The sequence below is a fragment of the Cyrtonyx montezumae genome, unplaced genomic scaffold (assembly GCF_038088225.1).
Source record: "Cyrtonyx montezumae isolate F1298 unplaced genomic scaffold, pur_monq_1.0 scaffold_3, whole genome shotgun sequence".
Taxonomy (NCBI): Eukaryota; Metazoa; Chordata; class Aves; order Galliformes; family Odontophoridae; genus Cyrtonyx; species Cyrtonyx montezumae.
In genome coordinates, this window is record NW_027072034.1 from 127929604 (window position 1) to 127944796 (window position 15193).

Below are 15193 nucleotides of genomic sequence, written 5' to 3' on the forward strand. Positions count from 1 at the left end.
TCAGCTGAAGCCAATGAAAGGACTCCTGCTGACTTTAATGGGAGTTGGATTGGCCCTATTGTCCTTTGTTGAGTAAAGTAATTTTAAAAGGTCAGGAGGTGAATTAAAAGAAAAAGAAACAACCACGTTGATAAGCTATATTCAACATGCTCACCTTATAGGGAAGAAGTGTTGTCTTTTAGCTGGTGAGTGTAGTTCAACTCGCCCTTGTAGACTCCAGTAAGGATAACAAAGAACAGTTTTACTACAAATAAAATAAAATAAAATATAATGAAATGAAATGAAAATTGCTGCTTTCTGATGTGATGATCTCCCAGTGCCTTCCATCTGCTCAGTTTACAAGTAAAATATATGCTGAAGTTAGAACATAATTTCAATGAAACCAACTTTGTGCCAGTGTTATTCCAGTGACTTGAATAGATATCTTCCTGGCTGACACTGGCATGAGAGCTAAAATAAAATGCTGTGTTTGCAATTTCTCTGGCTGTGGTTTGGCTTGGACTGAGGATGTCTTGCTTCACTTTCAATATGGTTGCTCCTCCATCTGCAGATGAAGCAAACTGGATGCCAAATTGAGAAAAGAAAAATAAGGAAGAGGATTAGCTAATGAATCTGTATATGGTGTAAAAATGGCAGCAAAACACAGCTAGTTTTCTGCTTATCACTGTGGTTTTTAAGGACTGAGAAGACACAAGGGAGAAAAACCCCGGTAGTGTTTTCCAACTGTGTTTCTTTGAAATTCTTGGTTCTTGCACTCCAAGCCCCCTCCAACTCTGAAAACAAAGACATGGGTTTTGTCACCTTATTCAAGAGATAAAATGATTAAATGAAAAGTTGCTATTTTTACACAATATCTTTTTATAGCCCACTAGCATCTTAAGTGGCAGACACATCTCCATCTGAATGGCCTTTGGGCGCAAGATGCTGGAAGATGCTGTTAACAATCAGCTTCACACATTTTTTCTTTTCCAGGTTATCTTCCTCCAGAATGCTTTTTAGAATCCAAACAGTATAAAACCTGCTGCTTATCTTGGGAAATGGCTGGAAGACTTTGTTTTTGATTTTTTAGCATTGTCCTTGCTAAGTGTTTCATGCTGTGAAATTCAAATAGTCTCCTACGATATAGGCAGTAGCAATAGGAAAATTAAAGTCTACCCTCCCTCTCCCTCTCCAGTTTATTGCCATTTTCTATAGTAAAATTTTTCTATGCCAAGCTGTATTGAATCAGACCCATCTTTTCAGCAGATGGATAAACTAAAAGAAGAGAAGCATTACTCCATTAGGCTCCTCCAAGAAACCCTCTGAGTGGTTCCCTTTCCAGGCAAGTTTGCATCCTGGACGCAGCAGGTTCATCAATGAAGCAACCCCTTCCTCTGACCTCACCTCCCACTGGGCAAGAATGCAGTGCACAGGCAGAGGTCATTGTTACTGCCATCTTGCTGAAAGCATCCAGCTCTCATTCACAAAACAAACCACTTCACTAACTTCAGATCAAAAAGGAAGTAAGCCAGCAGAAAAACGCGTGCAGCTTTTCTATTGAGTGAGAACCAGTTTACAGTATAATACCAGGCACAAAAGGGTTGGATATAACATTGATATAATATACATTTTTAAGCAGATTTCTAAATGAGAATCAAGGAGAGATTATTTTGCCCATGTCTAAGCTTAATGGCACACTTACACAAATAAGATGAGAAACTGCAGCTGCGGGGAACACTTGTGCTGCCTGTTGCCGTTTACAGAACAGACATTTGGGATCTATCTGGCTAATCATGATATATTTTTCATGTAATCATCTGTTTATGCCTCTTTGGTTTATATTTTGTGGGTCTGGGCTGCAGGCCAAGGGGCTGGGGGCTGAAGCTGGCAAACACCACCAGGCTCATGGGACTCTCAGTGGGACCCACGGCCACAGCTGCCCCAGCCCCACATGAGAATGCACTCCTCCTGCCCCCCACCCCATCAGCCCATCCCTGAGGATGCAGGGTGCTCTAGCCACATGGGATACACCCCCACTTTCTTCCCACAGTCTGGGTTGTGCTGGAGCCACGGACCAGGCACACGTGCAAGGACATTCATATGCTGTTTAGCACACATTTTGACCAAAGAAACCCCACGGAGACTGATCCTCAAACCTTCTTCCAAAAAACCAGCCCTGAGAGCTCGCTAAAGTGCTCCTGAAGTACACGTGCTGCAGCAACCTGCTGCCACATTTACACTCAGAACAAACAAAACCCATGCAAAATTCAGGCTAAGCAGCTCTAAGGCACTGGGAAGTGGCCAGCTGCACGTGAGAGCTCCTGTGTTTCTCCCACAGAGGGAGCACAGTTTTCCAGAGGATGCTGAGCAGATGCACTTCTGTAGCCATTGCAAAAACAGAGATGAAGGAAAGACAGGAAAGTAGGAATTTGTACCAAGGGGAAGGAAATACATAACAAACCTGGAAGGGCTCACAAACAGGTGGCCCCATAGCAGTGAAATGCACTGCACCTGATCACTCATAGATCATGCATGGACTGGCAATGACACTGGAGAAATGAAAATGTGGTCTAAAAAGCGCTCAGGCTGTGCTAGTAGAAGACTGAGGTGTGCTGGGTTGTTAAGGAAGGGAGCAGTGTGCTGGGCTGGGCCCTAAAGGGACACCTGTGTACAATTGACTTCTTTTCCTACCTCCCAATGGCATAATGCTCAAGATGTAAGAGTACATTGCAGGTACGGTGTGCGGTATATGGAAACATGCTGATTCAGAACCAACACAGTCAGCTGCTGCCAAAATTACAGGTGCATGTCCTTGCAATGCTACAGGACAGCCAAGGAGTTAAGACAAGTAGGATAAGTCAGAAGGATGTGCCCCTCAGAAGTTGGGACATCTTAGCTCATGCACTGGTGGGGTGATAACTTTTCATCTTTTCTAGGCTCGGTTACACAGTATGGATGGTTTGCTTGCATCATGGAGTCTGTCAGCCAGAGCCTGGAGGCCTTTTCCCCACTTTGGACATGTTGAGTCCCAGAGCTGAATGAGGTACAGCTGGCTGCCAGAGAGGCTGGTGGTTGCTGTGCTGGCAATTTTTCCTTTCACTAGTCATTTTTAGGCAAGCCAGGATATTCCCAGTTCTCAAATCTCTATCTAAAAGCTCAAGCCTCAAGATGCTTAATATTCTGGGTGCTGGGGTAAATTCAGATCCTTGCAGTGGGATGTATGCCTACAGAAACTCTTTGTAGCACTTGAGACTCGCTGTAACATTTGAGTGGATTCAAATTTTCTGTCTTTTTACAATAGCAACATGAGAAAGTGCAAAGCCTCACATATCTGATGATTGCACGAATGGGATTTTGGGGGAAAATTATTCCAGTCTGATCTTTCTCCATTATATTTTATTTAACTTTACATTCCTCTGTTTGGCTCTATTAAGAAAAAAGTAGAAACAAAAAGAAGTGGGCCACATGTTGGGAACAGCACATAAATGGGAGAGTCCCCAGGAGACCACAGGTGCTGGTAGCACCCAGCAGGGTCGACTGTGCTGCCAGCTTGGGACAGGAATGACCTTGTATGGGACGGTGACAGATATCCACCCATGTCTGGAAATGCCAGGTCTGTGCACACAAAAAATAAATCTCATGCAAAATACGTGCTTTCATGGATCATCTAGTAAAGGTGAACTTTTTTTGTATCATATTGCACACTAGGAAATAAAAAGCAAACGGTACTGACAGAATGCATTGACAGTGCCCTCTTGATGGCAGATTTTTATGTGTTTTCCAGAGTCTTTAATGCTCTTACTTCAGAGCCCCTCTCACTGTGGATTTACGACATGTTTCCTGCCTCCCTCCTCCTCATCTGCTCCCCCATCTCTCTTACTTGAACTACTTTAAAGTGACATGTTGACGCATACTCATGTGATGAAAGCTCTGGATCTGACCACATGTGTTCCTCTCTGTCCCAGTGACCCACAGACCAGCCAATGCCTCTGGGTGCAAATACACCCAGCAGGCAGGGGGGAAGGCCATGAACAGGGAGGTGGAAAGGCTCCCACCTGCCTGAGTTGGCCTGCATGGAGAAGATACTGCTCTTTTTTCAACCCTTTGAATACGTACTTGGTGCTACCAGGCAGGATACTTGCTGCTATTCAGTCACAGCCTGTGGGGACAGCAGCATTTGATGGCTCCCTCTGGAACAGTTACTCTCTGGTAATTCCAGTCACCAAACATATATGTAACCACCTTAAAAAGCCCAAACCCACTGCACCTTCCCCCTCCTGCTGGTAGCACTGCAGCAGAGAGCACCCAATTCTCCTTAACTTCCCAACATAGCATCCACATCGTAGTCAGTGACTTAGGACCCTGTGAGAGGACACAGTAAGTTCTCAGATCCATGTGGCCATGTGTGCCTGGGGACAACAGTAAGGACAATGAGTTAAGGATTCTTCACTATCAGAATTACTGACTCACCTGAGCTGGTTCATAACTGCTCTTCTCCTTAATTCTCTCCTGTGTGAGCTGTATGAGTCTATCTGTTCTCATTTAAGTGGCTTTTATTTTTTTTCTTTCTTCATACATTCCTCCCCAGTGTTGTAGACATAGCTCACCACCCAAGAACATCTGCATTTTATAATTTTTTTAGATGAAATCGAGTGAAGCATGTTTAAAAGTCTTTCTGTTTCCCTCACAGAGGTGTGTGAACGTAGCACTGGATGCAGACCCACGGACAGAATATACCAAATGCTGTAGGAGATGATTTCTCTCTCTCTGGCCAGTGCCTATCCCCTTTCCCTGCCCAGCCCGCAGAAGCCAACCTGAAGTCCCCTCCCTTGGGTATTCACCAAGCAATGCAATCTTTAGGGCAGGCTCCTACTTTGGCAAAAATAAAATAAAATAAAATAAAATAAAATAAAATAAAATAAAATAAAATAAAATAAAATAAAATAAAATAAAATAAAATAAAATAAAATAAAATAAAATAAAATAAAATAAAATAAAATAAAATAAAATAAAATAAAATAAAATAAAATAAAATAAAATAAAATAAAATAAAATAAAATAAAATAAAATAAAATAAAATAAAATAAAATAAAATAAAATAAAATAAAATGTAGAAGATCTTATTAGCATGGTGCTTGTTAGCACCCTTCCCAAAATGTCAATTTCTCAACAGCTTCCTGCCATGGCCTTTCTGCTGGGCACAGGTTTTTGAAGGATTCACGTTTTCAGGACCTTTGAAATGATGAGGCTGCTTCCTGCAGCTGTCAGAAGGGCACAGGTAGCTTGGCTTCATCAATTTCTTGTTCCTTGTCATGATGCCATAAGTTAAATCTCAGGTGTTCTCTGTGTAAATGTGGAGCCACATCTGGAAAAACTTAATGGTGCCAGAATCTGGACTTTCTCTGTCCCTTCATCACCATATTCAGGATGCCACTGCTACGTGATACTACAGCTATTACAGCCTTTTCCCTCACAGAAGAGTAAAAAATAGTATTTTCAGCATAATACTTTTCAAATATTTATGTGAAAATATATATATCTGGTTTTTGGTCTTCTTGTAAAAGCCCTTGCCAGAAGTTGTCTACAAGGATATTAAAATATTTTCCAGTGTTAGTATGACTCTTAGAGCTCATCATCAAGATTAGCAAGGGAAAAGTTTTTGAAGAGGCCCTGAAAAATCATCACAAAAGCTCAGTGCTGTGGGAGTACACCCTCACACACCTTTGCAAAGCATTGCCTATGTGGATTAGAGCAAATTTTTGCCACCTGCAGTAAAAACATTCACTGACAAAAACCAGTTCAAACACAATGCAGTGTGTTTAGTCCTTTCAGTTTGCAGCACAGTCCAGACGAGATTTTAAGAGGATGAAGCATGTCTGCCAGAGCTGCAGAGTACATGACACACTTGTCACTTTGCAGCATCACCTTCCTCTCCCCAAGCCCTGTGTGCCCCTCACTAAGTTCTGAAAAGATCACCTACCCCAAGATCAGGGGTCCAGCCCTGTGCCACAGAAAGTGGGGTGAGCTGTCCACATGCGAGCTTCCCTGCTGTCATGTTTATTCCTGCCTCGGGATGGGGTGCACCTGAACATGTATGTAGACACATGGGATGTCTGGTTGAGCTGTCAGGCTACAACATAAGCATGTGCATTTGAAGAACCGATGCTTGAGAAGATCTCACTTAGTATTCTCTCTCCCAGTTCTGCTGCTGGCTTCCTTGTGAAAAGTTGTAAAAACTGAAGAGAAACTTTCCACTATAGATTCACACCGTCCAGCAGCAAATGGATTAGGATATCCCTGAGCTCACGTTTGCATCTGTGTCACTGATTTCACTGATATCACTGATGATCACTGATGAGCAACACTGCACTGTACTGAAACGTGCTGCCCCTTGCTTCCACTGAACCTCCTGTTGCAAATTTCACTGGCTCCTTTTGAATTCTCTTAACACAAGAATTAGTGAACCATTTGTTCCCCATCCATCTCCTCCAAGTCATCTTACAGCAACCAAGTGACCTGCTAGGATACTTGGAATTATATAAAGAAGCAAAGTTTGAGATGGAAACAGTATGATAGATGAAAGTGGGTTTCTTTCCCACACTTCTAGACTGTTCTCTGCAGATGCACCTATCACTAGCCAAAGAGGTAGGAGCTTGTATGACTTTGTTTGCCACTGTTGCACCTTCTGGAAGGTTCCTTAGCTCTAGTCAACCCACTGGCCTAGAGAACACCAGTCCATTGCAGCACTAGAGCTCTGCTCTCAGCTCCTGTCTGCATGAATCACAGTTGGAGACCTGCATAATGGGAGGGAAAGAAAGAAAACTGGGTCAGCCTCTGCTTGTAGGGACACTTCAGAGAAGTCTTGCTGCCACCTGATGTCACCTGTCTTCCAGCCATCACTTGGCAGCTGTGTAGGGAGCCTCTCTTGCAGCCTGGGATGTGGCAGTGAGAAAAATGCTTCTGAGCTTTCGGCTGTGCCTTCTTTTCAAGAGATTCAGACTGCTATAGCATACTTACGTTCACAGAGTGACTCTTTGCCCAGGTACAGCTTTTGGGATCTGTTCTGTGACACAGCCTTCTCCAGGTGTCACCATCTGGGTAGGAATGGCTGAAGCCAAAGGAATATTAAAGAGTTTTCACATCACGGTTAGTGGGTACGTAGAGCTAGAACAAATCTTGAATGCATGTTTTTACTTCATATCACGGAAGGGACAGTCAATATCAGCGTTACTGTCACTGAAGGCTTTCACAATATCTTTTGATATATTTTTCAGATATTAGGTAACATAGAATCATAGAATCATATAGGCTGGAAAAGACCACTAAGATCATCTAGTCCAATCATCAACCCACCACCACCATGCCCACTAACCATGCCCTCTGTGCCATGTTTACACATTTCTTGAACACCTCCAGGTACACTGACTCCACCACCTCCCTGGTAGAAAGGCTTTGTTCTCCATTCATATAAATGAGGAAAGAGAGGCAGAGTCACAAAGCACCCAGTCGTCACAAACCACTGCAAGGGCCAAGGGAGGTGACCTTGTTGCCACATAGATTAGAGCAGTCTTGAACAAATGCGCTCTGCAGTTTTGCTCATTCACACGACACAAGGGCTGCAGAGGCACCTCAGAAACCACTTCTGCAAGATGCAGTGAGCTGCTGAGGAGCTCTGCAGGGAAGAAGGTGCCTAGCAGCTCCCTGTGACACAGCACTCAGCTACAGGCAGCCTGCTGGCACTATGTAATGGTCCACCAGTAGGGCAGTCTGAATGGCACCTTTTGAATCACAGCCTTTCATATCTCTGGCAAATGGAAAAGTAGACATCGATATATGATGAATATAGTGAGAATTGTATTCTAATTGGAAGTAAGACATATGTTGCCTTGTTCTGGATCGAATAACATGGAAGATTAAAATGGCTGTGCTGAATAATTGAGATCCCAGTTGTATAACTTTTCCTATCATTTTAAAGTCGTCCCACAGAACTAACAATATTCCACTAATAATAATAATAAAAAAGTTGCTCATAAAAGAAATGTCAAAGAGTCATCAGTGAGAAGGGGCATTAGAGAGAGACACAGACATTTTCCCACTCACTTTTTCATGTGTGGAAGTGCTACTTTATTAAGCTTTGATTCCTTCAGGCAACTACAGACAAAAGAAAACTGTGGCAAACAGCTACTGTAGATCATCACAGCTGTACAGTGGGGCTGGAGTGGTTCTCTTTACCCTTCCACTCCACAGCACTGCATGTACTTGCAGGGCTGTGCTGTGTTTTGGAATTAGCAAAGACTGGCAAGGCTTCACAGCTTCAGTAATGACTACACCCAGATACAAGTCTGGGAGTCAAAAACAGAAATATATCCAAGGTTTAGGCCAACTTCATCCAAAGGGATGCTTTCCTAAATCTAGCTGTCGGTAAACAGATTGCTGTTTGTCCTCAGTACCACACAAAGCCAAGGGCCACAGCCATAGGCACACTCAAAGTCTGTATCATATTACCAGTAGCTTGAAATTCAGACAGCAGCCTCTTTTAAAAGATAGTATTTTTCCAGAAATGTTTATTTTAAACGTAGAGTTGTTATTGTTATTTCTCCTCAGTGGTGTAAAAGTCCAGTTGGAAGAATTTTCTTTCCTCTGCACTGAGGTTGAAAATTCCTGGAAAGCCATGACAATATTCAGCATTCATGATTACACAGACAGACATATTTCACGAAAATTGCATAGCCTTTTAATGCTGGATTATGAATGAGCTCTAATGTTGAAATTATATTAGATTGAATTTCAGAACGTATTTAACATATTTCCATACAGCAACCTTGGGATGTCTTTTCAATAACAGTGATTATTACGGGCAGGCTGTTTTTTATGAAAACATTTGTTCAGGGTGGACAAGGCTTCCTGAAAAATGTTGTACATCTTTATGGCTGACGTTTTAGTTGTTTTGAATTAACTTTTTTCACAGCCAGAATGAAACATTTCACCATATAAGTCTTCTTGGATGTCTTCAAACAAACCTGGAGACTATGCTGTGAATTCTCTAAATCTTGATACAATCCTGGGTATGGAAACACTTGGTGAGCAGGAGGGGAGCATTTTGCCCCAAGTTATCCTACTGCTCTCAAAATATAATTATTCTTAGCTAATGTCTGCCTTTGAAAAGCGGTATTTCCCTCAGCTGATTTGAAGGCATCTCTAAGTAGGTATCACCTTGTAACCAGTGCCAGGCTTGCTCCTCCATAGCCCTCATGCTGCTGGCTGCCCAGCCCGCAGACCGCAGTGAGGACTACCTCTTCAGTTCCTGAATGGAACACAGCAGAGTTCAGATCTGTCACTGCATAACGACAAACACACTGAGATGATGCATCAGCCTGGGCAGCACATGCATTTGGAAAGCCAGCAAAGGAGCAGAGTTCGTATTCCTTTTCCTGGAACAATAATGGTTTAAAATGCTGTTCATTCAGAAATGTGTCCACCAGGTAAGGCTCAGGGTCAGCTAGGTGTGTTTGGCAGTTTCTGTGGTTTGCTAACCAGGGCTGGCAGGCTTGCTTCTCCGTCACCACTCGCTGCCATTAGGAGCACCTGGGTCACCAGGCTGTGTTGATGCTGAGCTTCCCTCATTCCCAGTGGTGTCAGTTGGAAGCAACTCTACGGAAAACATGTTTTAACAGTGCGAGGCACTGAAAGGCTTTCCCTCAACCATTAGAAAGTTTGATAGCTCTCATTAGTTTAGTCATTGGAGAAAAGAGATGTGTGTTTCCTACACTGGTAGTATAAATGCTCCCCTCACTTTTATACTGATGGAAGAAATGCATATTTTCAGGGGTAAAACAGTAATCCATTCACAGTATGCTTCTAAAACCAACCCTATTTTATTCACCTCTCTTAAATGGTCAGAGCTGTGTAACGGGATGCCACAGCCTCTACGCTCCTAACACCTAATAGAGATTCTTTGAAGGGACGTTTTGAAGACATTTGAAGTAGGAAGCTCTGTGCCCTATCCTCACTGCTGTTGTGAAACTCCAGGTGAGCTCACATAGATGTGGATTTTTATTTCAGTTTAACATTGCTGAACACCAGCTTGATGGTTAAGAACAGGCTGAATCATCTAAAACTCACTTTTACTTCTGCCCTCTAACTTGACCTGCAGAACATATCTGCTAATTAAATGCCAACAGGAAACAAATGTCTTCATGGAGTAAAAACAGTTATCTACAACAATTTTGGTTTGCGGTGAAGACACAAGGACGAAAAAAAATTCCACGTACAGAAAGACACATACATTTTAAAACGACATTACAAACTTATGCATGGCCACCCAGATAGGGATGGAAGTGGCTGGAGGCAAAGAGCAGATTTGATAACCTGCAGGGTTCCACACTGCTGCAGCTGAGCTGACCTTAGATGGGACAGCTCCCGGGCTCTTATGCAGCCAGCAAGGAGAAGCACAGCTGTGCATCCACACGCTCAGCAACTCAAAAGGTGAGTGAAATTGTATATGCAAGCTCCTCAATTGTTGGAACCTCTCACACTTCTTGTTCTTGTTCCTCTGTATCACTTTCTCAGAGACTTATTTTTTATCACCCCCTCCCCCCCTCCACTAATGATTTAGAGGGATGCTTAGCTCATAGAGATCCCCATATCCTGAATGGCTGACCCAAATGAAAGAAGAAATAAAATACCCAAAGGGCAGAGGAAAATCTCCCATCCCACTTGGCACCTTGGCATAGGAAAAGCACTGATCCTCTCTGACCAAAACGCTTTTAGACACAACCCACTCCTGGGCACTGTCTCAGCCTTTGAGGAAATCACTTTCCACTGCAAACACTGACTGCAGTCAATGTGAAATATTTATTCCTCTCATTTAAGGATCCCCCACATGCTTTGAGGTATTTGAGTTCATGAGTGGGAATACCAAATATTATTAATATTGCTCAGTTCCTGTACGTCAGTCGGCTCTTGGACGGCCTCCCTCTATGTCGTGGTGTCAGTAGGGATGAGCGAGGCTGCCCTTTGGCCATACCACTGTTTGGTTTAAAACGTTAGATTTGGGTGTTGCTAAAAGCACCTCCCACCACTGCTGTCCTTGTTTTCCAAAGTAAACAGCCCGTGGCGTCTTGTGACCTGAACAGCCCCAAGCGTCTGACCTTGAAAAACAAAAAGTATTTGATTTGCAAAGAAAATCTGCAGCCTAAATGATTTGGGGCACTGCTTTCCTTCCTCAGCAGGATGCTGGAATGTCCAGGCTCTGGTAGGATCTGCTTACATGCCACAGAAACACACAGGAACATATTTGCCCTCAAATGATATATTAGGCAATGGTTTTGAGTTGGCAGCCACTAAAAGCCCTAGCCAAACAAAGATAAAATTGTAATTTATCAACAGAGAATACTGAATTCATGGCCGCTTGTGACTGGTGCTAGTCTGCAAAGCTGAAATTGGCAATACGGTGGCAGCAAATTCAAGAGAGTGCTTGAATTATTTTTCAGCTTGGGAAAAAGTTGTTCACATCTTTTTCCTAGAAGCTGTTGGGGCTGAGGCAGCAAAGGTGTCTGAAAGCTTGCAAAGGAGGGTGTGGAAATGGAGCAGTACTGATGCAGGAAGAGATGCGATGGGGTGACATCAGAGAACACAGCAGTGCCTGTGCTTCAGCTGGTATGCACTCTTCCTTTGAAAATTCTGCACACTGTCTCCAGGACTCTTGTTCTCTGCACAACTTCTCCGGAGTAGCAGGGTGTTCCAAAGGCATCCTATTCCCACGGAAAGTTTTAAATGAATCTTGAAAATAACTTCTTTGCACGTACCTTGAGGAATCTTTCTTTCCCAGTTCGCCTTACTCCTTTCCATCCTCTTAGGCCTACAGTACCTTTGTTTTGATGAAGGCCGTGGTCTTAAACAGATACTGAAGCGAAGTTAAGAATTAGCACCCACTTTTATAGGCTTTCAGAAGCTTGTGTTATTTTATTTGTCACGAGGTAGGTTGATCTCACGATACCACAGTGGAAATTCAGAATTTAAGCTGAGCAGGTGGGGTAAACAGCAAGCCAGCAAAGCACTAATTCCTCTCCCCCCTTCCCACCCTTCATCTACCCTTCCACAGAATCACAGGATTGTAGGGATTGGAAGGAACCTCTAGAGATCATCAAGTCCAACCCTCTTGCGAAAGCAGGCTCCCTCTTCATTGCTGTCTGTGCAGAAATGGATTGCTCCTACAGTGAGGAACTCTGCCACATCATCACTGATGCTCATATGGATACTGCCACAATGATTTCTGCAAACCAGCACCAACTTATTTCACAAAAAAACAACAGTGAACAGCAAAGAAATCACCAGGGATGCCAGCTGCTACAGGTCCTGGCCAAATGTGAAGTGGTGTTCTGGAGGTGAAAGCTTTTCTACACCATTACAGAGCTTCCAAGTTTCCCAGTCCCAGGAGTGCGCTTTCAAGGGAAGCAAAACCTGTTTCAGATCACGCCAGATATTTTCTGGCCTACCCAGCAGTTATACCTGAGGATGTTCTCCAGATGTTTGTGTTTGTATGAAACATACAATAATAAAGTTGTAAACCAGAGAAGACAATACCCAGACTGCAAGAAGGAGCAGCCTGGGAAAGCATGAAAACTAAGCAGCCCACACACAAAATCAACTTGTTCACCTCAATGGGATGATAAAGATGTATTCTATTTGCTTTTCTGAAGAACCACCACTTTTCTCTGCAAGTGGGCACACAAGATTTGACCAGTGTCTCCTTTTGCCAGCAAGGGACTGTTTGTTTCTGGGGAGCAGAGTCCTTGCACCTGGGCAGACAGTCTGAGACAATATGGAGCCCAATTACAACAGCTTATAGGCTACAGTGACAAAAAAATAAATAAAAAATAGACAGTATCATTCTCTGAAGCGCCAGCTATTGGAAAACAAAAGAGAAAAAAATCTCAGCAGCAAGTGAAAAGGGAGGTGATGGAAACAGATCTGCTGCACAAGGGCAGTAAAATTCCCTGGCCAGAAGAAATTAGACCTCCGATATCATCTGTACTGAAACCACAAAGAGTACCAAATGAGAATGCCCTGCCTAAGACATCTGCAGAGGGAAACGTCTCCAGTGTTCAAAAGCTGTCTAATAAGAGGCAAATAAAACAGGAGTTTGAAACTGGAAGCCTTTTCTCTTTTATTTTCTGGAACTGCTTCTCCTTTTCTACTGGCCTATGTTGGCTAAGGGAAAGGTCTGAGCAAGCTGGCTCAGTCCTAGGGGGTCTCTGGGGAAGGTGTCTGCGTGTACTATTTCTGCTTAATTTGGGCTGCTCGAGCAGGCCCTGATCCCAAAAACATGTGGACATAACGGAGACCTTTTTTCTTAGTGCCTTTAATATTACACTGGTGGCCTGTACAAGGATTTCAGGACTTCACATGCCTAAACTGCACAGAGTTAGGCCATTTCAGTGACTTCACAAGTTGTGGTATGTTTAGTAGTATTATCTTGCCTTTTATTAATAAATAAATAATAAAAAAAAAACAACTGACTTTAAAAGCAGCGCAGCTGCTGAGTACTACTGTGGCTGTGATCTGAAAGGAGTAGTCAAGTGCTGTGGTATCACTTCTTGCTGTAACAAAAAGGGAGCAAGAAGCCAGGCTGAAATGCAACCATTCAAACATGCCAGATTAAACATTTCTGCAGGTTTATTTTGGGACCTGTAGGTGGCCTCATTTTAATAGTCATTAAACCAAGAACTATTAGTTCAGTTTATCAATGGACTAAGCAATGCTTTCTCTTGCTCTACTGAATCTGGATGCTGACGAGTTTGCTTCCAGTGCCACTTGCAGCTTGCCATTTCATTCCTTACACAAGCAGGTACTGTGAGCACTGATTTCAATGCTGGAAGTGTGGACATTGTTTTGTTTGAACCCTTACAATCTTTCAAGGTTGCAAAGAGAGACCATGAAGCTCTGAGTCAGGACCAGTAGAGCAACCTGTATCAATGACTGCACTTCCCATCACAGACAACAGGTGAAAGAGCAGAGAACTGCTGACAGTGCATGGACATTAACCACAGGCATTTGTAATGTACAGAGCAAGAACAATGAATATAAATCACATGCTAATTTAGAGAAGACTTTAGCTCAGTGCTTAACTAATCCAGTTGGCTGAAAGATTGCAAACCAAGGATAAGTGAACCAAGATTGAGACGTTTCAGTACAACCCATAGACCACCAACGTCCCCACTGTGCATCACGTTTGGGATGATGAGTTCTTCAGCATCATTTCATCAGAAACACTGTCTTAGCGTGTTGTCTTACCGAGCCGAGGGAAAAAGCCATTGTTTGGGATGAAGAAGATAGGAAATAAAATGATGCTTAGCCAGGGCTACAGAAAATTTCAATTTGGTCACTGTTAAAGGGGGCAGTAACACCTTGTGCCTCACACGAGCATGCTGGGGAGGCCTCACCCCATGCACCACTGTGATCTCTGTCTTGCACTGGGCAGCTGCTGGGTGCTTCAGCTGTACCTTGCTTTGTAACGAGAGAGGACAAAAATTTTGGACACCACTTACCTGTAAGTATGAGAGGCTGATGCAGTTCTTCACATAAGCTCCCACTCCCTTCCTGGAGCAGTGTCTCACTGTGTAACCCCAGATGCCAGTCTGTTGCTGTCCGTATGGGCACGTGTGCTCAAGCTGCTGTGATAAGGCCCCAGTGTTAACTAGTTTACATACACAAAGTGTATTTTTTTAGTGTAGCAATGCAAGGCAGGGCAGGGGCACCCAGTCCTGCGTACCAGATAGTCCATCAAACTGGGAGCATCACAGGTCTGAGAGGGAACTGCAGGCTGAGAGACAGTGTTAGAAGGGAGTAATTGCTGGACTAATGAACATTATACTAAGGTGGTAAAATGAGTCTTCATTGTGACCTAAAACATCCAGCATCTGAATTACTCTTGCAGTAACTCCCAGGTTCCTGTGAGTAGAAGCATGGAAGCAGGTCTGAGAACAGCCTACAAGCTCTTCCCCTCCCTTGCTCCTATCTTTCCAGATCCACCGCTGAGCTGGAGGCACTACCCTGCTGACCACCATGTATTCTCAGCTTGTGTCCTTACAGACAAAGCCTTGCCAAAATCCAACTTTCCAGCCATATTTCTTGGCTGCACACTGAGCCCAGGCACTGCAGGATGCCTACAGCTTGCATGCCACTTGCCAGCCATCTGGAAGCGGCCAAAACT